Here is a 27,125-nt window from a genome sequence, read left to right as displayed (position 1 = left end):
AACTTAGATTGATACAAAGTGAGGGGTTGCCAAGAGGTGTGCCCACGATAAAGGAACACAGCACATTCAATGCATAAATGATATAATGCACAAATCTTAATTTGATACATATTCATTAAATTCTAAAATCTCCTGAGTTGTCCACTGAAATTCTCATTTACGGATTATAAATGGATATAATCCGTAAATGAGAATATGTATATACAACAGGACCGAGGGACCAGGCAACGGCACATGAAATAATTAAACTATGGGGTTCTGTTGTGGAAGTTGAGAAGCAAATCCAAAAGGGTGAAGTTGAACAATGTAAGTATTGAGGAATTCTGGTGAAGATTTTTGATTAAGGGGAGATGAAAGAGAGTACAGGTGATAAAGAATTGTAAAATTAAGATATTATAGGCAGAGATGGGAATTTCAGAATTTAGATTCTTAGAGGTATAAGGGTTTCAGCTAATTACAAAGGTCCATGGTGTCATTATGTGAATTAGTTTCTAAACTGACTTGAATTTCTGTCAGTGGAGTACAAGGAATCAAAGACTGAATTAGATTTTAATCTAAGTAGATGGACCATCTTTTACATTCGTTCAGGATAATAGTAATAGTGGAAAGAGGGTAACTATGGACTAGGTACTATTTTCCAAAAATAGGGAAGGATGGCCCAGAGGTTGTTGATTGAGGTGGGATTAAGTTGATATGGGTAGAAATTTTGCTTCAAAACAGGGTGGACTACTTTATGGTAACCTGAGATAAGTAGCATGAGGTAGGATGAAACGGAACAAAAATAAATTTCTCCTTATGCTGAGAAAAGAAAAATGAAGTCTCTACTTGTGAAAATGACCTATTGGGCCTTATTGTGAGAGAACACCAAGTGTTAATGAAGCAAAGAGATACAGAGGAAGAAAATATTCAGGTTTTTCTTGACCACAGCCTAGGAAATCAGAGGAGATATCATAGTAGAAACGTTTGATAAGAAAAGAAAGGAAAAGATAGGGTTGGAAGCAGAAGCAGAATGAAATGTGGGTTGCAGGTATGAGTAAAGAAGAACATGGGATATCTAAACAGATGTGACAGTTTAGGAAAGAAACATATAACTAGTGCGATGAAGAAAACAGTGATTTCAAAAATATGCTAATGACAAGGGATTGATAGAGAGCATTTTAATGGTTTGTTTATGTAACTAAAGGGGAGGCTCCATAGACTTCATAGAAAGTTCAAGCTATGATAGAAAAAAACTCAATATTGAGATCCTTGTCTTTAAAAGGAGAATGTTTTTTTCTAACTACCATGTCTGCACAAAAGCTTTCAAAGCTTTTTATCATGTATTTATATTCTAACCTTCAAGATATAGGTCAGAGAATTGGGGGAAAAATGTTCATATATTGTGAGAATGACGTTTATTGTGGGAAGAGATAGAAATTGATAGAATTAAAACATTTAGAGTGACAATCCAGTAACAGAATTTTCTTTAAGGAAAAAAAAAGTGGAGCTGGTTGATACAGCATGATTATAACCAGAAGACAATGTGTCACACTGGACAAGTGGTAGGGAAAAAAGGGCATGAGAGAGTTTGGAGTATATTTATATGAAACAGCAAAATCATTTTGCCTACAGAATTTTTAAAAAGTATGTTGGGAGTAAAGGCATTATTTTATGTAGTCTGTCTATGTTCCCTGAAGAATCTTCTTTGAGTTCAGAGAGACTTCATCTTTTCCCTGTAGAACTGCTACTTCCAATCATGCATGATAGAAGCCTTTTCTCCTTTTAGGTGTTTACTATAAATGAATCATAAGTACTAAAATGTCATTAATCTATTAGGCTAATTGGGGTCAGTTAGGTTTGATGTAGAGTTTCTTTAATGTTATGAAACTGTCCCTCCCTCTCATACCAGAATAGGTGGTTTCAAACATGCATGAAAGATAATGAAAGTATGCTTTACAGGAAATCAGTCAGTACAAGAACAGCTAACTATGAGTCATTTGCCTTGTTATAACAGATGTGAAGTTTACTGATCACATGAATTGTTTAAGTAGGTTCCAAACTTTCCACTCTTGAGACTCTAGCAGTTTACTTTTTAAAATTTGTTTTAAATATTTTTTTCATCACTCTTAACCTTTTCTGTATGAAAGCATTAAGATATCACAGATTCAGTTCCCTGATACTGCATTTTAAAGCAACAAGAATTTTGTCTCTGCCAACTTTCCAATCCTGTCCCGCACTAATTCCCCACAGGAACCCTCCTCCCTAGGCTGACCAAAGAGGTGCAGTTGGAGAGAGGCCAAGAGCAGTAGTAGATATAGCTCTCTCCTTCCTTACCACCTCTGTGTAATTGGGCTTGAGAGTTTAAGGCTTCGATCTGAAAAGAGTGTAACAGATTTGGGGATGTAACAGGCTAGGAAAGTTTACTTGGGGGCAGCATTCATGCTAAAAAATCTGTTTTTTTTTTTTTTTTTTCAACTGTATCAAGCTGTTTAGGTGCTACATGTAGTCTAAGTTAAAGCAGATGGCAGGACCTGAAGCAGTGGGCATTTAATTCCATTACTTATCTCTTTGTGTATTTACCTTTCCCTGCTGTGTTCCAATTGTTTTCCAATGATTAGAAACTCATTCGGGCAGCAATCAAACCATGTTTGGTTGATTTTATGGTAACTCAAACATATTCAATGCATAAATGATATAATGAACAGATCTTAATTTGATACACATTCATTTAATTCCAAAATCCCCAGAGCTGTCTATTGGAATTCTCGTTTATGGATTATAAATGGATATAATCCATAAATGATAATATATAGGGACATATATGTTTTTAAACTATCACTTTACACCGTGTTGAATAATTGTTCTCTAAGAAAATTTAAAAATATTTCCAGTCTGCATAATGCTTTACAAAAGTAGGTCGTACCAAAACTCTCCTCTGTAGTGGAAAAATCTACTGGTAGAAGCTATACACCTGCTACATGACCACAGTCACAGGATCAGTAATGCACAGGAATCACAGTGTAAGAGTCTTTTAAAAAATACCTGGCAAGGCCAGATGCAGTGGCTCACGCCTGTAATCTCAGCACTTTGGGAAGCTGAGGCGGGTGGATCACAAAGTCAGAGTTTGAGACCAGCCTGGCCAATATGGTGAAACTCCATCTCTACTAAAAATACAAAAATTAGCTAGGCGTGGTGATGCATACCTGTAGTCCCAGCTACTTGGGAGGCTGAGGCAGAAGAATCACTTGAATTTGGGAGGCAGAGGTTGCAGTGAGCCAAGATCGCACCACTGCACTCCGGCCCGGGTGACAAAGCGAGACTCCGTCTCAAAAAGAAAAAAAAACAAAAAAACCTGGCAAATAGAATCTTTCTGATGACCAGCCTCTTAACATTTTTTTCCTAGGTATGCATTTATAGAATTCCTATTTTTAGTTGTAAGGGTAAACTTATTGGTGCTTTATCAAGGCTACTTAGAATTTGATAATAGAATACATCAGACTGTCACTTGTAGAAAGAAACAGACCTTGAAGAGAGTGAAGAACTAGTTTTATACGACAGACTAATAAAGTTGTCATCTCTCTGTACAACCCTGTTTTTGAATGCCATTTTTCACAGCAGGGAAAATTAATGTATTTCAAAAGATATAAAGTATAGGACATGAGCATCAGTCACATTTATATCATAATGGAAATGCTGTGAAAAATCAAAATTTTAATCAATTTGGGGAAACAAGGATGTTTTTCCATTCAGTTCTTAACACTACCTTCATATTATATAAAAATAATCCTGAAGCATACATTCTCTTCTATTTAAAATTCATAGGGTTACATTTCTTATGTCTTGTAATTTTGTTATTCACTTCACTGGTAGTGGTACTTTATGCTTCAACTGTTAGATCACATTTCGATGGCATCTTCCAATCAGTCAAAATGGCAGTCATTTATTGAAGGCTGCTGTTAACAGAAAGAATTTGGTCTTGAATATCTGACCAACTGACAGTTCTTCAAGTCACTTAATAGGGAAAGGAAAGCAATCCTGATATGAAGAGTTTAAGTAGGTGCTGATATTCACGTTCAAATTCATATTTGCTCTTCGAACTCACTATATCCAAAATTGAACTCATAATCTTCTCCCACAAACTCATGCTTCCTCTGTATTTCCTATCTCTTGTTAAAAGCAGGAGCGTGCCTTCTGTCACTCAGGCTTGAAATCTCAGTTATCCTCTCTCTTCCTTATCCTCTAGCAGCCACATTCCTTAGTCCTTTGGAAGGTACCTTTACAATGTGTCTCCTTACCATTCTCTTTTTTTATTTCTCATTTACACATTTCTTCCCTTCTGGATGGTCACAATATTTTTCCAATAGCCTTTGCAGGCTTTGTACCATTTCACATGACATACTGACATATGAATAACTTCCTAAAGCTATAAATTTGAGAAAGGTACACCTCTCTGTTCACAAACCATATATAGTTTACCTCTGCCCAAAGGAAAAAAGTGAATGCATTTATCTGTAATTCAGGAGACCCCACAATCATCTCTGATCTACCACCCCACCCTTATTTGCCATGAATTATTCCTCCAAAGTGTCCGTGTATTTCAGCTAAGGTAGCCTTCTGGGAACTCTTAGAAAATGCTCTTTACTTTCAGTTTAATCAGAAACCACTTTGAAAACAGCACTGTTTAAATGCTGTCTCTTTGGTGAAGCTTTTAGTAACTTCACATTCATCTCAATATCCAGCCCTGTGCTGATTGACCTAGACATTGCAAAGACGGTGAGGATACCAAAAATAAATAGACTCTGATGACTGTCCTTAAGAATGTCAATGTCTAATGGGGAAAATAAAAAGGCAAACAGTAGCATAAATATAACATAAAAGGTACATAACTCTTACCTATAATAGACTTATTAACAAAGTACTATGGGAACACAGAGGAGTAAGTACCTCTTTGAGGAGTCAGGGAACATTTTAAGGAGAAAGTGTGACTTGAGCTATTTGTACAAGTACAACAAATGCAGGACATTTTACATGGAAGAAATATCAAAAGGTGGTAATGAGTTAATTAATTCAACAAATATTTATTGAGAATCTGGTATATGTCCGACATTACTAGTCACTGGGGATACTATAGTAGAATAGATGAAAGGAGCAGGAAGAATTACAAGTCATGTTGTAATAGAATGCAAAGATAATGGTGACTCTTTAGAAATGAGAAGGTGTGAAGGTGGCAAGAAGTCCACTAAATCTTTTGAGTTTCTTGATTAGAAGGGATGGTGAGCCCATTAGTCAAATTAGAGAATACTAAAGAGAGAATACATTTGGGTTGTAAAATGGAGCCACTTGTGTCAAATTCTAACAAAACGGAGTTGGGAGAGGCCATGAGAAAGAAGCTCCATGCTTAAATGTTTGTAACAGGACTTCTCAAAAGACATTCCTCCACTTAAACTGTCAACAAAACTTATAGCAAGAACTTTTTCAAGATTGTAGCATTCCAGGTAAGTTGCTTGCCCAAGGATACTCACCTAGAAATTAGCTAACACCAACTTCTGTAACCCCTATTACCTTGGGTCTTTGTAACCTTTGGTTTCAAAACAGCTTATATGAACTTCTTTACTTTGTCTTTAAAAGATGCCCTCTTTCCTCAGCCCCCCTGCATATGCCCATGACCTGCCATTGCTTGTGTACCCTGAATTGAAATTCTCTGCTATTCCAAAATAAATTCATTTATTCTGGAATGCTTGTCTCTCTGAGTTTCTTTTTAGGTTGACAGGGTCACTTTTTAACCTATTGCATTTTAATTGCATGTAAGATATCCATGTGGTAAATGGAAATGTGGGTCCATAGGACACATCAACATTAAAATAATATTTAAAAGTATGGAAATTGATTTAAAAATATGTACTTTGAGACTAGAGATGTCTCAGAAACTAAGAGAAAATATTGCTTAAAGAAATAAGGAGCGGTCAACAGGTTTCAATAGTGAAGGGCAGAAATGTAAATTTTTGGATTTAGCCATCGAGAAGCCCTTTTATTTTTGAGAGCACAATTTTAAAAGGATTATAGCAGGGGCAGACTACAGTGGTTTGAGTCATTAATGAGAATTGCAGAAGTACAGGTAGTACATAGAGACTTCTAGCTCAAGAAGCTTTAGAACTATAAGAAAAGTGAAATATATGTTCAGAAGAATTGATGGGGAAGAAAACTTGGGAAAAGTGGTAAGTTGGAGAAAGCATAATAACAAAAAGGTAGAGATTAAAGTAATAGGAGAGAGGGAAGAAATGATGAACCTGACCCTGCAGTGTGAAAGAAGAAAATGGTATTAAGAGTCTTGGTATTAAAGAATAGTTCAAGAACATTGAAGGAAGACAAATATGAATCAGTGGAACTTTAGAGATGGAAATGACAAAAATTGGGGCAGTTAAGTGGCTCCAAATTTGTGAGTGAATGGTTCCTATCTTGTGTTATTATGGCATTTTTTTATTTCTTGTTAAGCATTCATCACATTGCACCCTGAATTACAGCTATCTGTACTTTAACTTTCCTATAAAATTATAAGATGCTTAATATCAAGTACCACGTTGAGTTTTCTTGTGTTTCCTTAATGAACTTGGGACTATACTTGGTGGATTGCAATTTCGAGAGGAACTGATATCAGGTATTTTTGCAGCTATCTCATTAAATAGTAATTGTTAAACATATATTTGTTATGTAATGCTATATCAGCTAGCCACAGTGAGGAGGAAACAACTGGCAAGACATTAGGCTATGAGGCTGGAGAGGATGCGAGATTGTCAGGATTCCCCACGTTAAGAAAAAAAGAATTGTGAAAAATGAAATATCAAGTTAATCCACCCATTTAGAACAAATAGTTAGATAAAGTTATGTTGATATACATTCATTATCTTTCTATGTTTTCCCTCTGTGGTAGAAAGCATTATTGTTTTAAATTCAAAGCATCATGTATGACCTCTTCCTTAAACATGGAATTCAGGCTTGGCCATAAGATTGCTTTAGCTCCTCAATGTGGAAGAAGTATACAGCCACATTCTGATGTACTTATGAATGGCTGTGTGACTTACTTTGACCAAATAAGTGTGGAAGTGACATGTTTTATCAATTTCCTCCTTCTCCTTATAATGAAATGAACAATATACCAGAATAGTAGCTACTTCCTCAACCTGTATCCAGTGCTGAAGATGACATGAAACAGAATCTAAGTCCCTGCAATGAAAATTTATGTGATTGAGAAATAAAACTTTGCTCCTGTAGGTTACTGAAATTTGGGGATTGTTTGTTACCACAGTAAACAATCCTGACTGATAATTCTTCTCCCCAGAAGAGATGTAGTTATCAGAGATATCTTCAGTTCTAAAGATGAAAGGCTTATTGCCTGATAAACATTCACCCTGGCTGCAGATAAGATATAAACAATAAAACAATTTAAGAATAACATAAGGCAATTATCTCTTTGTGAAATATAATTTGAGGTGAATTTTTGAATGCTGTGCAAAATGATTGGAAACAGGTGAAGTAAATAAGTAAAAGACTTCACAGAAGAAAGGGTCTACTTGGAGTTGGGTTTTAAAAAGACATAAAGGGCAGGAGCTAAAAAGAAAAGTGGGAATATTGTCTCTGATAAGTAAAATTTTACTTCCAGAATCTTCAGAGCCTTCTAAATTTACAAGTTGAAAAGCAACACAAAATCTGTAAGTCCAACCATCTCTACTAAAATAAACTTTAAAATTGGTTATATGCTTAAACAAAGCAACCTGGATGAAGTGTTTGAGTTTGTCTTCCTAAAGATAGCTGCAGGGAGAACTAAGGTTAGGTTAAGAAGTGATCTCACGGTTAGACTAACCATTCACATTTAATGTGACTCTTATAATAATAGATAAGCTTAGAAACAAAGGCCAAAACATAAATGAGTGTGTTTATATGTAGAGTGTAGCCTAAGAATTTTCATTTACTTGATAACTACATTTCTAAATAATGGTTAGTGTCCCAACCACTTGTGCAATAAGAAGGTTGAAGCAAATCAAGAAAGCACATATCAGAGTGCTTTTACTGATCAATATTACCGATTAATATTAAATTATTGGCCATTTCTAACTAGCATTGGGGGTCAGAAAATGATACCCCAACATATGCCATTTTGGACTTCAAGCTGAGAGAACATCGTGAATAGCAAATGCAGTGAAAAGGCTTTCTCTGAAGTTTCTCTATCTACCTAAAAGCTGGATCCTCCAGAATATATTCAGTTGTGAATCCCTTCTCCAGATACCTTGTTAACTGAAAGAAATTCATGAATATTGTGCAAGAAGGAAGACTAGAGTTGACACTACACTCAGAGTCCAGATGAACCTTGTCCCAGGCTGTGGTAGATTTTGGGGGGCCCATTCATTTCCCCTAAAAATCATTTTCTCTTCCTCTAAAATTGACTACATTCCTCGCTTTTTTATTCCCCAGGAAGAGGGTATTTAAGCTTCAACCATCTGACCGTTATTTGAGTCTCATATATTTTGGCACTCCCCTGTGCTTGCACATAATAAATTTGTAAGCCTTGCCTCCAGCTAATTTGTCTATTGTCAGTTTATTTCAGCAGATTCAATTATAGAACCTTCAGAGGGAAAGTTTAAACTTCCCTGCACTAGTACAGAGCAAAGGATAATTTTAAATTGTAACAACATTATTATACTAAAGTGATTTCATCTATTTTGAAAAGTTTTGGCCCTAGTGGACTAATTTAAGTATATAACTGCATAGTGATAAACTTTTAGGATAAATGGATTTGCATCTATCTCAGAATAAATGACAATCACAATCTTGCTTAATATTATGATAAATTATAGAATTTTGTTTCTGTGAAAATTTTAGAGCTTTCAAAATTTATTTCAAATTATCTTAGAACTTGTTTATAAAGGTGAAGTTGGTGGAAAGTTAGGCTTTTCAATGTGTTCTCTTTGGTTAAAATGACATGTCAACACCCAGACTGAGTATAGCTATTTAAGAGTTTAAGAGACTTGCTTAAATATAGAAAATATTTGTTTTTCTTGCTCAAATAATATTCCAATATATGTTAAATCTAGGAAATATCTAATACCGTTGATCTTTACAATTCATAATCCATCAGTTATTTGGCTGGGAGAGCTATTAAAGGAAAACTCCTGATGCTTCAAAAATTATAATTCATCTCATATTACAATAATTATTCATTATATCCTGTCCAGAATATTACACAATTGTGGTGATTTGTAGCTGACTGAAGGTGGTAGGGAAAATTGCTGACCAAGTTCTGTTCAACAAGTTTACTTGAGAGGATAACTTCCACCTTGTTTTAGAGTAGAGCATCTGAGACCAATCTACATGTTGACAGTGCTCATTAGCCAGCCAATTGTAGACCAAATCTTCTCTCTCAGAGGGACTTTAACCAAGTTAAAGCTCATTAGCAAAAACGTCCTTGGTGGCCAAACAAGTTTCCTGCAGATTATGCAGACCAAGCCTTCTTCATTTAAATCTGGTTTTAATAATTTCTCTCAAAAATTTTCTCAATTAGAGCAAATTGACACTACATTTTCCTTAATACATTTAATTAATTCTTTACTGATATATAGGGCATTGAGATACATTCTGTTGCCCTCATCACTTATTTCTCTTGAAAATTCTCTTAGATTTAACCTACACTTTATGTTCCTTTGATATTTACTCTATTAAATATGTAAATAGAACTCTGGAGTGACCAATTTGAAAGTTAATAGTTCATCTGCAGTTGATGTAGAAATACAGGATAGGCATGCCCATGAGAATTAAATGCTCTTTGAAAAGCCAAAGCATTAAACTTTTTTCAGTTTGATAAAATATTCTCTCTCATGCTCTAAAGTTATATTAACTCTTTAGCAACACCAAAAATGCTGTTTTGTTTTTGTTTTGTCAAATAAAAATATTGCCTCCCCAAATGCCCCATATGATTTTAGGAGAGTAGCCTATTTTGTATATAGAAAGGGTATAGGATCTGCAGTCAGGCAAACCTGAATTTAAACCCCTCAATTTATCATCATTACCTATACAAACTTGGAAAATTAACTTCTCTAAGATTATTTTCTCATCTGTATAATGGGGATAGAAATAGCACTTAACCCACAGGTTGTTGTGAAGATTATAATATTTGATACATGTCAAATACTTAGAGCAGTGCCTGACAATAGATATCAGCTCTTATTACTATTACTGTTGTTGCTGTTATTATTATCTATAAAATAGGAATAATAAAAATAACTCATACACAGTACACAGCAGGGTCTTATATTATGCCTTCAATAACTGATCCTTTCTTTCCTCTTATAACTCTGTGAAACTGTAAGAAAGTCAGTAACTTTTTAGAAGAAAAAAAGGTAGCAAATTAATATCAGTGAATTCCTTATTAGGAAGTCATAGGTTCTAAATGCAGTAGGCAAAATTATTTTATAATATGAAATAACAATGTATATGACAAGGGGAAGCTGAGAATACCAAACATAGGAACAAATGATCAACCTGACAAGTTAGAAGTACAAGTTTCCTCCTGTTCTCCCTTTCTAACTGTGTGCCCCTCAACCCCCAATTCCCATTATTATTCAAGTCTTTGGAGGCTCTCCATGATCAAAGAAAGCCACTAGAGTACAGAAGATTGCAACAAGCAGAGCTCCTATTATCTGAAACCATGGCTAATGACACTTCTGCCCACAGGGGTGGTATGAGAAGCAGAAAGAAGAGTGATTAGGTCTGTTTTCAGAGGTAGATTCCACAGGTTCTGCTTTTGACAATATGATAAACCAAATGTCCAGAGAACCCCTTCCAGTAAAAAACATATAACAATAATGTACAGATTATGTGAGAAATCTTTTTAAATTCATTGATTGGCATGCATGGGAGAGTGGGCTATAGTTTGGCAAGAGGGAAAACTAATAAGTAAAATTTCTAAAGATAAGGTATCATTAAAGCTGGCGTTTGCCCAGAGGATCTATCTGCTCATTTCTGGTGACCTAGAAAACCTTGTAATTTAATGGATCAAGTGATCCGGGGAAAGAAAACCAAGCTTGGGTAGACACAAGGGTTGGATGAGAGATGCTCATTTAAAACTGGAATGTCCAAATGGTGACAACCAAGAGCATCACATAAGACACTACACACCTCCAGGGAATGCTTTTTACATGGACCACAATGTGAATAGTACCCACTGAAGCTGAATATTGCAGCTCTGGGAGACACTAACATTGAGTAAATTTGAGAAAAACTTGCACTTCAGAAAGATACATCAAGAATATGTGCAGGTTCCAGCATAGTTCTGGGTAGACAAGAAACAGGATTTTTTTTTTAAATCCAGGAAAATTGTTAATCATAAACTCAAGTTCCTAAGAGTTTGGACCCAGGATTCACATGAATTATGTGACCTGAAAAGCCCTGACTCTAATAGTTCGATATTTTACTTGAATACAAACATCCCTAGATACCTGGCAGAAGCATGAATAAGCCTTCCCTAGAGGAATCTCTTTAAATCCAGTTCTCAAAGAATTATTATGAAACAGAGGTCACAATAAATACAATTACAAAATAAATCAGGTAACCAGCCACATGAAAGAGAGTTATAAAAAATAATGGACTGCAAATCAGACTCACAAAGATTGTAGATAATAGTATTATCAATACTAAAGCACATTGAATATATTAAAAAATAAAGGACAATATCAGAAAATGATGAAGGAACAAGAGACTATACAAATGTCTAGTCACATTTTAGAGAGAACAAAATAGAATTTCCACAAGAGGAAAAAGAGAGGAATTGAAATGAGAAACTCAGTAGATTGGGGGAGGGGGTAGAGCAGATTAGACACAGCTGAAGGGAGACTTAATACACTAGAAGACAGATAAAAAGAAATTGAACAGGATGTAGCCCAGAGAGACAAAGAGATGGGAATATTAAAGTTGACAAAAAGGAGAATAGTGTGAAGTGGTATAAGATATTTCTCATTGGCATTTCAGTAGGAGATTATAGGATAGGGAGAGAAAATATTCTAAAAGAAAATGACATAATCAGATTTGATAAAAAGCACCAATCTTAACAATGAATGTAAAGAAATTCATATTGGGCACATCATAGTGAAACTGCAGAGAACCCAAGATACAAAGGAGATCATAAAGTAGCCAAAGAAAAGACAGGGACCCTCCAAGGGGTGACTATTAGATTAAAAGTGATATCTCCATAATAAGAGTGGGAGCCAGAAGACAGAAAAATGTCTTCAAACTGCTTAAAGAAAATAGTTCCCTACAAATCCATATTAATAAGACTTTCAAGACAATAGGGAAAATGAGGGTATTAGAGACAAACACTGAGATTACTTGGGATGAATGGACTGCCAGTAATATTTTCCAGAATACAAATGACCACAAAAGAAAGGTATGAGATAGAAGAAGAAAACTTGAGCCAACCACATAGTAATCATATAGGTAATACAAAATCATTATTAAAATTGTAAGATAATTTTTAGTGTTAAAAAATAGGATAGAACTAAAATATCACCTTATAAAAGTTTAGCCAAGAGAGAAGACCGTGGCTTGAGATAAATTGTTTATCGGTTCTTGCATGGTTCTGAAGAGTTAACATGGATTATCTTTATGGTAAATGTTTATGTTGAAATTTCTAGAGTAACTGCTAGAAGAAGCAAAATAGAATATATAACTGTGAATTAAGAGAGAAATATGGTTGGGGTGGGGCTTTCAGTACATCCAAAATAAGAAAAGAAAAACTTAAAAATGCTTTATAAAACATTAATTTTTTGCAAGTACTGTATACATAGTTGTTTTGTTCTTTGACAGACACCAAATGTCCACTACAGAGAAGAGGGCAGAGAGAAGACTGATAAATTATGGGCGGCCTAGATATTTCTCCACTGTCTTCCCTATTGTGTCGATTGGGATCACTTGCATGCAATCCTATGTAGGAAAATGTTTTTCTCATTTTTTCCCCATAATTTCTGACATTGATCAAAAGGACAAGGAATGTGTTTCTTTAACATGTTTACTTCAGGAGTAAAATGTATATCTTTTTATCAATTTTTTATTTTAATTTTTTTGGGTACATAGTAGGTATATATATTTATGGGGTACATGAGATGTTTTGATACAGGCATGCAATGTGTAATAATCACATCACATAAAATGGGATATCTATCCTTTCAAGTATTTATCCTTTGTGTATATCTTTATTGAGGAGCATGAATGGGAAGAGACTGACATCAGTGAAGACAGTTGGTTTCTACAGCGCATATTTTCAGATGTATATTTCTCATTAATACAATTCAGTCACTGCAAAACACATGCTACCATACTTAAACCACAAGTGTGATAGAAGCAGGTTGGAAATTAGTGGCTTTGATATATTTCATGTGATAATAATTGCAATTACAGGTTACACTGACCATATAAATAACATGGTGATTTTCTTGTGATTAAAGGAGAATTGAGATGCAGGAGAAGTTTAAATATCTTTGAAATCTAGGGGAGGAATCATATCTTTATGCAATGGCATCTTTCACTCCTGGGTGATTCAACACCACATATTAGCATTTGATCCTTTACTGACTGGGTATTTTGTTACCTGTGAAATACAGGGCTTAATTTGTAAAGGGAGTATGTAATCTGTTAACCTCCCTCTAGAAGTAAAGAAAGAATTTACTGAGACCTTCATCAAGATTTCTACATCTCTTGCAGATTGATTCTGGGTACCAGAACATTCTATAATTTAAACTAATCTAAACTAAATTGTAGGTTTGAAAATATGACTTTTTTTTAGCCTTGATTATCTTTTGAGCTTAAGAAATTTATTACACTGATCTCTCTATGCATAGTATTATCACAGAATTTAGAAAATGAAATCACTGTTGATTTTTTTCCTCAGTAATTTTATATATATTTAGTAGTAAATTTAAGAAATGTTGAATTAATCAGCTTGATTTTTAGCCTTTTGGTAATGTTACCTCCCTCTTTCTTGCGTGCATTTTCTCCACAGATTTTTGTGAATTTTATCCAATAAAGAAACATTTGATAGTTAGACCAAATACATATTTATATTATGACCCATTTGTAACAGGGTGACATAAAAGAATTAAAAGAACCAGAGAAGATGCAAGTAGAAAGGGCAGCAAGTTACACATTCAATGTATTAAAGCATTTGTAAGGGGGAAAAATAGAAATGGAGGACCCTAACACACCCATTTATGTCTAGAACCCACAGCAGAGGGCTATTAACACAGGGTGACAGTACAGTAACTATGTATAAAGTTTCTCTGTAAATGTTATGAGAAAATAATTGAAAGCAAGTTCAACGACAAAATAAAATGTATGTTGAAGTTAAATGTTTAGCCCATAGGCAGCATAAAAACGGAGGGAGTGTAAATAGTTTATATAGCCAGCAGTAAAAGAGCAAAAATATAAATATATAAATAAAAAAAGAATGAGCAAAGCACATGGATTTACCAGAATTTTTTATGTATACTTTAAATGTCAAACAGCCTCAAAAAGTAAAAACTTAGGTGGACGCTTCAATGCTGTAATCAATATCCAGGGAAGAGAAGAGATGAAAAAAAAATGTTAGCAGATAGTCACACACACACACACACACACACACACACACACACACACACACAGAAAGAAAGAAAAAAAGTCAAGGACAAAAAGCATTATCTGTGTGACAAATGTTACAGCTCTGAGGCTGAGTATCACGATGGAATTTAAAGACTGAAGAAAGTCTAAATAAAGGCAGTTCCTTAAGGAGAATGTTACAATAGCATTTGGGGATTTTCAAGTGTATCACTTAATAAAGGGAACTAAAATGTGATTTATCCTTCAAATATACTGAAATACTTGCTCTCTAATGTGTCAAACCATTAAAATCAAAACTTTGAAAATGATGATAACTGTGAGGACATGATTAGAATATCTGAGATACTTGTTTGTTAACTGAAAAGCACTAACTGATTGCTGTACTCTGGTGTCTCTCCTGATTCATATGTTGAAATTATAATGCCCAATGTGATGGTATTAAGAGGTGGGACCTTTGGGAGGTGATATGATCATGAGGGCAAAGTCTTCATGAATGGCAATAGGAACCTTAGAACACAGGTACAAGGCAGCTTTGTTTGCCGCTTCTGCCATGGGAGGACACAGCAAGAAGGTACCACCTATGAATTCGGAAATGTGCCCTCACCAACACCAAATCTGTTGGCATTTTGATCTTGGACTTCTCAGCCTCCAGAACTGTAGGAAATAAGTTTCTGTTGTTTATAAGCTACACAATGTATGGTATTTTGTTATAGCAGACCAAACAGACTAAGAGACTAATAGTCCATTGAAAAAGACAGTATATTTTTTTCTGTGTTAAATAGAATACACGTTCATTGTAGAAATTAAAAAATCTAAAAACTAAAAAAAATTGATACAATTTTCCCATGCATCACTGTCAATATTTAAGTTTTGTTTTTTTGTTTTGTTTTGTTTTTTTGAGATGGAGTCTCGCTCTGTCACCCAGGCTGGAGTGCAGTGGCGTGATCTCAGCTCACTGCAAGCTCCGCCTCCTGGGTTCACGCCATTCTCCTGCCTCAGCCTCCTCAGCATCTGGGACTACAGGCACCTGCCACCACGCCCAGCTAATTTTTTGTATTTTTTTAGTATAGACAGGGTTTCACCATGTTAGCCAGGACGGTCTCCATCTCCTGACCTCGTGATCTGCCCGCCTCGGCCTCCCAAAGTGCTGGGATTACAGGCGTGAGCCACTGCGCCCGGCCAATATTTAAGTATTTTACAGACACACACACACACACAGACACACACACAATACTATCTGTGTATAAATATACCATGAAGGCATATAATTGATAGATAACTTTAATATATGGATATAATATGACAGAAGTGATCCTACAGTGCTGCTGAATACATACAAACATACACACACACAGATACATATATGCAGACACTAACCTTATTCTTTCTCTTTTAGTAATTTCAAATTTGCTTTCTACATTCATATTTTTTCAGCCCTTACATTAAATATTAAACCCCATAGGTTTCCTAGTCATGGAAGGATTACAATAAAATCTATTCTAGTCTGTTGATCATATATCCTCATTCCCAAGTAGTATTAAAATCTCCACTCTGATACAATTAATGCTTCTCTGCTTGTCCAGCTTAGCCTGCAACAGGCTGGATGCTTGAAGTCAGGTGGAATATCTGGTCAAATTCTATTTTCTTTTCTTATTCCAAGTTGCCTTTTAGCTGATGTTTTGGGGCAACTTTAGGTTATGCTCAGAGGAAGATATCTTTCTTTTCATAGATTCATTTTAGAAATTTTTTAGAGATCTCCTGTTTAAAGATCTCCTATTACACATCCATTCACCTGGTATTGCCTTTGCCCCTGCTAGCTGTCAACAATCTTCTCTTTAGCTTCTGGGCTTTTAGGAGCTTATTACTATGACGGGATCATATGGTCTCCATGAGATTCTCTTAGGCAGAATCCCTTTTATGATGAATCTGAGCCTTCCAAGGAGACAACATGTAGACCTGGGGAAATACACACCATTGCTTCACTGTATGGGAGAGGAGCTCACTCCCAACTCAGGCTTCTTTTTCTTTTTCTGCCAACTCCATATAGCCTCTTGGTGTCAGATTTCTCTAGGTAGGAGTCAGATAATAATTCCTGTGTCTCTTATATATCAAAAGATATATTATCAACTCAAGATGGTTCTTCAAAGCCTTTTTACTAGGCTTAAGTAGACAGGAAAATTCTAGAACTGAAAAATGTAATCTGAAATAAAAATTCACCGTATTGGCTTAAGAGCAGAAGAGAGAAGACAGAGAAGAGAGCCCAGAGACATGTCCCTGTGGGACAATATCAAAGTGTCTATTATATTTGCAACTGGAGTCCTAGAAGAGAGGAAAGAGAGAATGAAGCAAAAAGTACTTGAAGAAATCATGTTTGACATTTTTCTAGATTTGCTGGAAGATATAAATTTCAGAGGTAAGAAACCAGTAAAACCAAAACAAGATAAATAAAAAGAAAACCTTGCATTATGGTCAACCTGCTGATATTCAAAGTTATTGAGAAAAATCCTCTAAGTAGCCAGGAAAAAAAGGACAAATTAGATACAGAAGAATAGCAGTTCTCATAAAGTTTTGAGAGGAATCCAAAGAGAGGAACACTAGTTTTGCTAAGAAATGAATAAGCAAACCAAGGGGTAGGAAAAAATATGCACAACACATATATCTGAGAAAGGAATGGTTCTGAGACTATATAAAGCACCCCTATTACTCAAAAAAGTAGGTAAAATATTGGTGCAGACACTTCATAAAGATAGATACACAAATGCCCAACAAGCACATGAAAAAATAACTTATTCATCATAAAATAAATGCAAATTAAAATCACAATGAGATGCCATCCACATTCATTAGAATAACTAAAACACAAAAGATTGACAACACTACATTTTGATGTGAAGGAAAATAACTGGAACTCTTGTGCATTGGTGGTGAGAACATAAAATGATACTAACAATTTGGAGAAAGCTCTGGTAGTTTCTTATACAACTAAAACTTACACCTACCTTATGACCCAGCTATGTCAATTCCATGCATTTATACCAATGAAATGAAGATATATGCTAACAGAAAGTATTTTGCAAGAATGTTCATAACTATTCAAAATGCCCAAAAGTTGGGACATAACACAGGTGTCCATCAATAGGAGAATGGATAAACAGACTATAATATATTCAGATAATAAACTCACCAATGACAATAAATAAACTTCAACAACATGGATTAATCTTCAAAACATTATGCTGAATAAAAGAAGACTTAGACAAAAGATTACTGTATTACTGCATTTATATGAAATTGTTTTAGGCAAAATGAAATCTGTAGTTTTCCTACATAATCTTGTCTACTACAAATGGTAACAGTTTCATTCCTTCTTTTTTCATATTTTATTTGTTCTTTTTGTCAGGAAATGGTAAGGGAATTCAAGGATTCTGGGGATTTGGCTATTTTGGTCTTGAATGTACACATGCAGGGAGTCTGTTCCCTGCAGGTAGGTGCCATGCAAAAGCAAAGGATCAATAATAGCCATGATAATATTGAATAATAATAAAGTGGAAGGACTTCAGATACCAAGACATTACTGAGTTACAATAATTAGTGTTGAATTTATTCAAGATAAGCAAATAGATCAAATGAATTGTAAATTTAATTGTAAAGGTAGAAAAGAAATAAAGATAACCATATATTCTTATAACCAGAATGTATAAAGAACACTAACAAAACAATCTGGAAAAGACAGCTATTCTGGTTATGTATCATTGTGTAACAAACTGCTTCAAAACTTAGAGGCTTATACCCACTACCATATTCTTATAACTCATGATATTCTTGGTGAGCAATTTGGACAGGGTGCGGTGGGGGATTTTTCTGCCCCATGTGGCACCAACAGAGTCATCTGGTGGTATATGCTGGGAGATGAGCTTATGCGTAGGGTCTGAGACAGCTTCATTTACATTTCTGTCACCTTGTTGGGGATGGCTGGAAGGCTAAGCCTAGCTGAGATGGGATACTTGCACTTGCTTCTCCAGAGTGGTGTTCTCATGGTAACTGGGCTTCTTATGTGGACTCCAAAAGTGAACATTTCAGCAAATAAAGAAGCAGCTTCATAACTTTGGTAACCTAGACCTGGAAATCACATAGAATTTCTTCTACTCATACTCTATTGACCAAAGCAGCTGCAAGCCCTCAAAGATATAAAGGAAGAAAATAATGATCTTGCTATTTGATTGAAGGAATGTCAAAGAATTTATGGCCATGTCGTAAAATTGTCAGAGCTCAACTTCTGGTCGCAAATCATTTTCATTTCTTCCATGTGAAAAACACCCTCATCCCTTCTAAACTCCCTTCCCAAAGTCTTATCCTGTGTGGCTCAAAGTTCACAGTCTTGTCTCATAATCTGAATTATGTCCATGTGTGAAGGAGACCCTTTAGGTTCAGTTTCTAGGTTATCACTCCTCTTCATGTTACACCTTGTGAAACAGATAGACAAGTTATCTGCCCTCCACACAACCCATATACAATGGTGGGACAGCATAGGATAGTGACAGTAGACACTCTGCTCAAAAAAGTGGGACATAAAAGGTGCACGGCAGTCACTGGTCCATAGTGATCCTAGAATTTCCCAAGTATGTGTTGCCAGTTCTTTGCTTAGGACCCAGAACTGCCCCTCTAAGAACGATTCTCCATGAATCTTGGCTCTGTCCTCTGAGGTCTTGATGCTTTCCTTGGAGTCCTAATTTTTCCATGGGGAGTAGCTTGTGTTCGCAGCTGAATGGTTTTCTGAGCTTACTCCCTGTACATAAAAGTTCAGAGTTCAAATGCCTCTTTTCATTTTGTACTGTCTATCCCCTCTAGTCCAAGCTGATATAACTCCTTCAGGTTGCTTATATATCAATTTATGAGCTACTCCATTAGACAAAAAGTTCACTCACAAATCTTTTTGAGAGTAACCTCACCAACTCATAACACCATTGTGATAATATCATCAGGATAATACCTTTAGAAGCACTATGGTCTAGCGGAGAGTTTTAAATCATACCCTTAACGGTACTTAAGACTCTTGTTTAACTGAGATGATCTATGAGACACCACCTTAAGTCCTTCTAACATCTTAATAAAGAAGCTTTCAGCCCTACCTGGATTCCCCAGGGTAATATTTTACTGGTAATGCTCAGGAATTGATCTTTGTCTTGAAGCTATATTTTATTTTATGGATATTTTGTGGGATATAAGACTACCTTGAGCCTTAATGTTTTTTTCCAAATTCTACTAATAAAAACCCCTAACATTTTGTTCTTTAGTTCATCTGTCTCATCTCTCATTTTATTATAGGCAGCTAGAAGAAGCCAGGCAGCATCTTCAACGCTCTGCTCAGATGTCTCCTTAGCTAGATCATTAAGTTTATTAGGTATATTTACAACTTTTTATGTTACCACAGGCAACAGTATTGCCAAACTTTCCACAGCTACATAACCAGGGTCTGCTTTCTTCCACCACCAATAACAGTGTACTCATTTTCTTTTGAGCCTTTACCAATAGCATCTTCAAGGCTGCCGGTCATCTCCAAACCGATGCCACATACTTTTGGTTTTATTATAACACTTACTTTCAGGTACCAAATTCTGTTAACATTGTCTATTGCAATATGACAAACCCCAAACTTAATGGCTTAAAATAACCATTTTATGATTCATGATTTTATGAATAGGGAGTTTAGGCAAGGCTTGGATAGATGGTTCTTCCATTTTTAATGATGTCGACGGAGATCATTCAGTAGTTTCATTTGGACAATGAGCTAGTGTTGTGAGTTCAGAACAGCTTCACTGACATATCTGATGCTTCGTTGGGAATGGCTGGAAGAATGGGCTTATTTAGCAGAAGTGCTTACACATGGCTCCTTTAAAATTGTAGTCTCATGGGAACTGAGCTTTGTACCTTGTGGTTCAGGGCTCCAAAAGCAAGTTTTCCAGTGAGCAATGTGGCTAATGCATAGCCTTTTATGACCTAGCCCCAGGTCACATAGCGTTATTTCCTCAGTTTGCTATTATTGAAATCACAAGCTTCTACAGATTCAAGAGGAGGGGACATAGACCCCACCTTTCAATAGGAGTGCCAAAGAAAAGAGGAGGGGACATAGACCCCACCTTTCAATAGGAGTGCCAAAGAAAAGAAGAGGGGACATAGACCCCATCTTTCAATAGGAGTGCCAAAGAACTTGTCACCAAGATACAGAAGCATTACAAAACCCAAAACAAATATGAACAAGAGATTTGAATCAGGCATTCTTCATAACAGAGAATACCAAGATAGTCAATTAACTTGAAAAAGTTCTCAACCACATTAGTCATAAGAGAAATGAACATTTAAACTATAAGAAAATGCTACAACACACTCCCTGGAAGGGTTAGAATTTACAAATGAACATTTAAACTATAATAAAATGCTACAACACACTCCCTGGAAGGGTTAGAATTTACAAGACTGACAAAACTGTTTTTGAGAGCATGTGGGTATATTCTCATACACTATGTTTGGCACAACTACTTTGGATAACTGTTTGGCATCAATTATTAAAGCTGAATACACACATACTCTTATCAGAAAAATTTCATACATTATAATTATAACCCAGCATATATGCATTTACATGTTTGTGAATATTCACAACAGCATTATTTGTAATAAGCTAATATGAAAATAATTCAAATGTTGGCCAATTAATACAATGAATAATTAGTAGTATATTCTTACAATGGTATCCTGCATAGCAACAAACCTGAATGAATATTCCTAGATGTGAAAACATGATGAATCTCTCAGATGTGATGTTGAACATAAGAGCCAGGGTACAGAATATATATGATGTGCTTTTATTTGTTTACAGTTCAATAATAGTGGCCTATTATAATAATAATGTATGGTGTTATCAGTCAGCATAGTGGTTACCTCTGGAGATGAGGGAGCAGAAAGGGATTGGGAGTGGGCTTGTGGGTGGCTTTTGAGGTGCTGATAATGTTCTATTCTTAGACTTGAGTAGTGGTTTCAGGGGTATATTTATTTTATAAATTATAATTCAGAGGACTTTCGGGTTTAGACATTTTTGATGCAAGTAATAGTTGTCTTTTTAAATAGAGCAGATGGTTTATATGTTGGAGTAGGAAAATAAGACAGAAAAATTGTCTTAGAAGAAAATTTTGTTTAGGCAAGAGATTAAAAAAAAGTCTGAGTTAAGGCAAAGACAGGGGGGAAGGAGACAAAGGGAGAGATGAGAGCGGGCTGAATTGTTTGTCACTAAGACCGACAGAATGGGAATTAGCACATCCAAGAAATCAGAAATATTCATAGGGTCTGTGTCTGTGATCAGGGCAGGGACCAACAGCAGATATTAGCCAAATGTCAAGTCCAGGCAAATGGCAAGTCAATTTCAACAAAGTCTTACAAAAAGCTGTCAAAATCCAACTGTGGAGTGACTGGGCTCTGGTTAGGACTCCAGCCCTAGAAGCATTTAGGAAGACTGGGTTAGGGAAACAAATCTGGGATACTGGGTTCAGTAGTCACATAAGACTACTGACCTATTTCATTCTTCTGTTGGACTTTAAGTTTACTAAAGGTAAGAATGATTGTTTCCCATCATATTGTGTGGCCTGGAATATAATAGACATGCAATAAAAATTGATAAATGGGTCAATGAATAAATACATATCTGAGAATAAGGAAAAGAAAAACTGATTCATTTGAACTGAGGTACCAGGGGAGGTCTTGGTCAAATGTGCGTGAATGAAGGGCCCAGTTACTAGAACTAAGGAAAATCATATGAGATGAGGAGCAATAGCTTCTGGAGCTGGTAGTTCAGAATTGTGTTTATTTTCTTCTCTGTGGAGAGGGATGATGTCAGAGTATGGTCTTAGTCTGAAACTGCAGCAAGTTTCAGTGATTCTGGTTTTGAACGTTATTCAGCTGCAGGAGCAGAGAATAACATACCTATAGAATTGCTGATCTTAAATTCCCATGTTATAATCCATATATGAATTATGATGTAGGTCACACTTTAGATAAGATCATGTTAAAAAATTCCAAGTTTGACCCTGATTTCATTATTTTTTAAAAATTATAGAAATGTTGAACTTTCAAAATATTGACCTTGCGTCTGGCTAATAAAGAAGAACACACAATCATATTCAATTTAAAAAATTTTCAAAAGAACCTGTCAAAAGTTCGTATTACAGTAGTAAAAATGATAATTTCTCCAAGCAATTCATATTTATAAAAGCAAGGAATTTGATACCCCAAATAAAAGTCTTTTGATTTTTGAAGTTTGAAAAGCAGAGTCAAGTTGAAGCTTCTGTAGTACTAGGAAAGCCAGTTTTTATTTCAAATACTTCAAAGCTACGACTTTCTGATTTTAAAAAGTTAAACAATTGAAAGGACTTTGACTTTATTAAGTGTTATTTCCTCTACACAAGAAAGTAAGGTTTTGAATAGTCATTCAAATGCACAACATCTACACATACCTCCTTTTTCCAATACATACTGATACTCTCTCTTGAATATAGAACAGCATTTTCAATAAATGGTACTTGATGAATGTGCTTTCAGTGAAAGTATGAGGGTTAAGAAAAAAGAAAAGTTATATTGTAGAAATGGACACCCATTATTATTAAGGTAAGAGAACAAAAAATCTATTTGTTCTTCACAAGTCCATTCGTATATGGTTGAGTTTGAGACCCAGAACTGCATTCTAAATGTGTACTCTCACCTTAGTATCATTGCTGGGTTCTTTCTATTCCATTGTTCATTCTACTTTATTATTCCAGACTCAGTAAGCCAGATATTCAATTTTATTAATTATGCTCAGTAAAATTATTTACTGCATTGGGAGTCATTCAGTTATTTCAGTTATGGTTTATTTGAAGTCTGAGAGTTAATTCAGAAGACATTCTTGGGTAGAAACTAGATTAACTAAATGGAAATAGCTTTTAATTAATTTTTAAATCTATTTCCCCATTGTATCTCAGTTTGTCTTAGTTGGCTTAATGTCAGCTCCATAACCTGGGATAATAGTGTAATTACTATTACACTATTACACTATTTCACTATTACTATTACACTATTACAGCTCCATAACCTGAGACAATAGTGTAATTACTGACATATAACACCTATGTTAACATTTTGTCAAATATACCTTATTTGCAAAAACATACATAAACATTTCAGGATTTGAAGTGTTTTTCCATGTATTTTATACTTTGGCTTTCAATTTTAATTTTTTTTCTATCAGTTCCTATGACCGAATACAATCCAGTTTAAAATAATATGCTTTACCCTCATCACTCATGTGTGTTAAAAATAAAATAATATAGAAAGATCTATTATTAAAAGTATGTCTTCTAACACCTCTCTTTTAAAAATCTGATTCTCCAGTTTCTACTTTTAGTTTTACAGTCAGTTTGGCAACTCCATTTGTATACAACTCTGTTTCTTGATTTGTTTTCCTAATGAGGTATCTATTAATTCCTCCATATAAAAGATGAGGACTTTTTTCTTACAACATCCTCTTCTTTCTACTTCCACTAATGTTTGGTAGGACCCTAAATTTTTAAATAAAATAGTTATTATACTTTTTTTTTTGTAACATGGCATTTTTGGCAGTATCTTTGGTCTTCCCATTTTGTAACATGTACATTTTAAAGACTTGACTTTCCTTCAATTCCCTGCCTGTTGCCCTCACCCCTTTTCTCCATCATCTCCCAGATCTCATCTTTTGCCAGCTAACCTTTTCATTGTCAGGGTTGTGGAGAGTTACATTCAATCCTATGGCTTCAAACAGTATACCCAACTTTATTAATATGTTCAGTCTAATAATGGATAATGAAAAGTGTGTATATGCTTATGACTATGTTATGAATATATAAATATTGTTTAATAATAATAGGCCAAATAGATTGCATTCTTTTCTAAGGATTTTGTAACCTCTAGAACAGTGGTTCCCAACCTTTTTGGTACCACAGGCCAGTTTCACAGAAGACAATTTTTCCACTGGGGGTGGTTTTGGGATGATTCAAGCACATTACATTTATTATGCACTCTATTTCTGTTACTATTACATTGCAATATATAATGAAATAATTATACAACTGACCATAATGTAGACTCAGTGGGAGCCCTGAGCTTGTTTTCCTGCAACTAGATGATTCTATCTGGAGATGATGGGAGACAGTGACAGATCATCAGGCATTGGATTCTCCTAAGGAGCACACAACCTAGATCCCTTGCACAGGCAGTTCACAATAGGGTTCCCTTTCTATGGGAATCTAATGCTGCCACTGATCTGACAGGAGGCAGAACTCAGGCAGTAGTGCAAGAATGTACTGTAAATACAGGAGTAGCTGTAAATACAGGAGTAGCTGTAAATACAGATGAAGCTTCACTTGCCCACCCACCTCTCACCTCCTGCTGTGTGGTCCAGTTCCTAACAGGCCAAGGACCAGTATCATCAGTCCATGGTCACGGGTTTGGGAACCCCTGCTTTAGGAACCCCTGCTTTAGGACATTTACAGAAGGATGTTCCTAGAGTTAAAGTCAAATGAATTATTTTTTAAACATATAACCAATTACTTAAAATCGTTCCTTAAAATCAGTTTATACCATATTTAGATCATGAGTTTTTGAGCAATTTTTTTTTTTTTGGAGTTTCTCATTTTTTTCTAATTTTTCTTGTAGCATTTTTTCTTTATTACATCCCCAATTAAAAAAAGAGAACTTTTAGTCAGTTTTATCTTGTAGTCTTATGTTAACGGTGCTTTTTGCCTTGAAGACCTCCCTGCCAGAGCCCTTAGACCTTGGAACTTGTTCTCTAGGGCTGCAGAAAGTTAATCTAGAAGATTTCTTCATTGCCATCCTGGAATGAATCAGTTGTTTTCTAGTTTCCTGTTTAATTAAGAGGAAGTTCTTTTGCTGGAGTACATTTCTAAACAAGTTGCTAAGGAAAAAAATGAATTGAACGTCAACTTTTTACCATGTCTGAAAATGTGCTTATCCTGATATTGCTTCAGGGTTGATAAGTTGGCTGGCTACAGAATTCTAGATTGAAAGTATTTTATCTCAGAACTTAAAAAACATTGGTTCATTTTTTTTCATCTAGTATCTGCAGATGCTTATGAGAACTCAAGACTCTCATCTGATTCACATTCCTTTGCAAGTCATTTTTTTGAAATCTCAGAAGCTTTTCAGAATGTTCTCATTTACAAGTTTCCTTCTCTGCAGACTCCTTGAAAATTTGTAGTTCAAGGGTAATTCTATCTGTGAGTCTCTTATTCATTCAATATGCTGAGTTTTCAGTGAGCTCTTTGAATCTAAAGCCTTGGGTATTTCAATTGTGAGGAATTTTCTTTTATCATTTATTTGCTATCCTCCCTCTTTTTAAATTTTTTCTTTCTAGAACTGCTGTTGAATGAATATTAAACCTCTTGAGTTGACCCTTGGTGTCTTTTGTATTTTCCATCCCTTGTTTTCTGTCTTTCTTTTTTACTTTTTAGGTTTCCAAATATGTATTTCTCAACTCTTTCCAGTTAAATATTTTACTTTAGCAATCATAGCTTTCTGCCTAGTACAGTTCTTTCTTTTTCAAGTTGTTCCCTTTTAGGCACCATGCAAAAAAATTTTCGGGGGGGACACCAGTGTATTCACAAATTGTTCTGAGTGTGTTAAATTTTTAAAAGGTCTCTCTGTTTTCCAATGATCTCTGTCCTCCAGGAACAAATTTTATTTTATTATCTTGATATTTTCTTTATGTTAATTAGTTCCCTTTCTATACCTGATGATGAACCATTAATATGGAGAAAGGTGACTCCTTTACTTAGGTTGATTTTGTCTGGTTGCCAGTTAAAGAAGACTGTTTCTGAGTGGAGATGAAAACCCAGTGGGGCAGAGAGGGTGGATGTGGAGTGAGCAAGATCCAGGTGGGCCTGACCTAATCACAGCCTCAGCCAGCACCTTAATTACAGCCATGTAGGGCCCTAAGCAAAGAATCCATATATGCCATAATGGACTCCTGACCAACAGAAATTGCAAGATTATAAATATGTGTTATCTGAAGCTGCTAAGTTTGTGGTAAGAGGAAGAACCAAGCAACATACACCAGGCCTGCTGGAGCAGCAGCAGGTGCACAGTTCACCCACGGCCCATCATGCTCTGGGGCAGGGCACTGGAATCCAGCAGAAACAACTCAAATACTCACATCCATATTCCTCTTCCTCTAAGAATGTTGCAATATTCTACATATACTTGGAAACTGCCCTATTTTGTTATATTCAGATTAATTTAAAATTTCAAAAATTATTCTAAAAAGAAATTGGCATCCCTCCAGGAATTCTGTGTTAACTGCTTTTAAAAGCTCCTGATGCAAAAATGGATAATGTTGGGGCAGGCGAATGTGGAGTAAGAGGTTGGAGCAGAAGAATGAGTAGTGTGGGTCTATTGTCAAAGAAAATTAAGGAACAGGGATCTGGATGGAAGAC

The 27,125-nt window shown here is 35.4% G+C and overlaps 1 protein-coding gene across 4 annotated transcripts in view; it reads right to left on the bottom strand.

The window, feature by feature from the left end:
• SPAG16 (sperm associated antigen 16) overlaps positions 1-27,125 on the bottom strand; it is a 1,161,742-nt gene that overhangs the window by 40,034 nt on the left and 1,094,583 nt on the right. The gene's annotated exons all lie outside the window — the stretch shown is intronic.

The sequence above is a fragment of the Symphalangus syndactylus genome, chromosome 8 (assembly GCF_028878055.3).
Source record: "Symphalangus syndactylus isolate Jambi chromosome 8, NHGRI_mSymSyn1-v2.1_pri, whole genome shotgun sequence".
Classification (NCBI taxonomy): domain Eukaryota; kingdom Metazoa; phylum Chordata; class Mammalia; order Primates; family Hylobatidae; genus Symphalangus; species Symphalangus syndactylus.
Note: the sequence above shows the minus strand (reverse complement) of the source record. Positions and strands in the feature narration are given on the sequence as shown.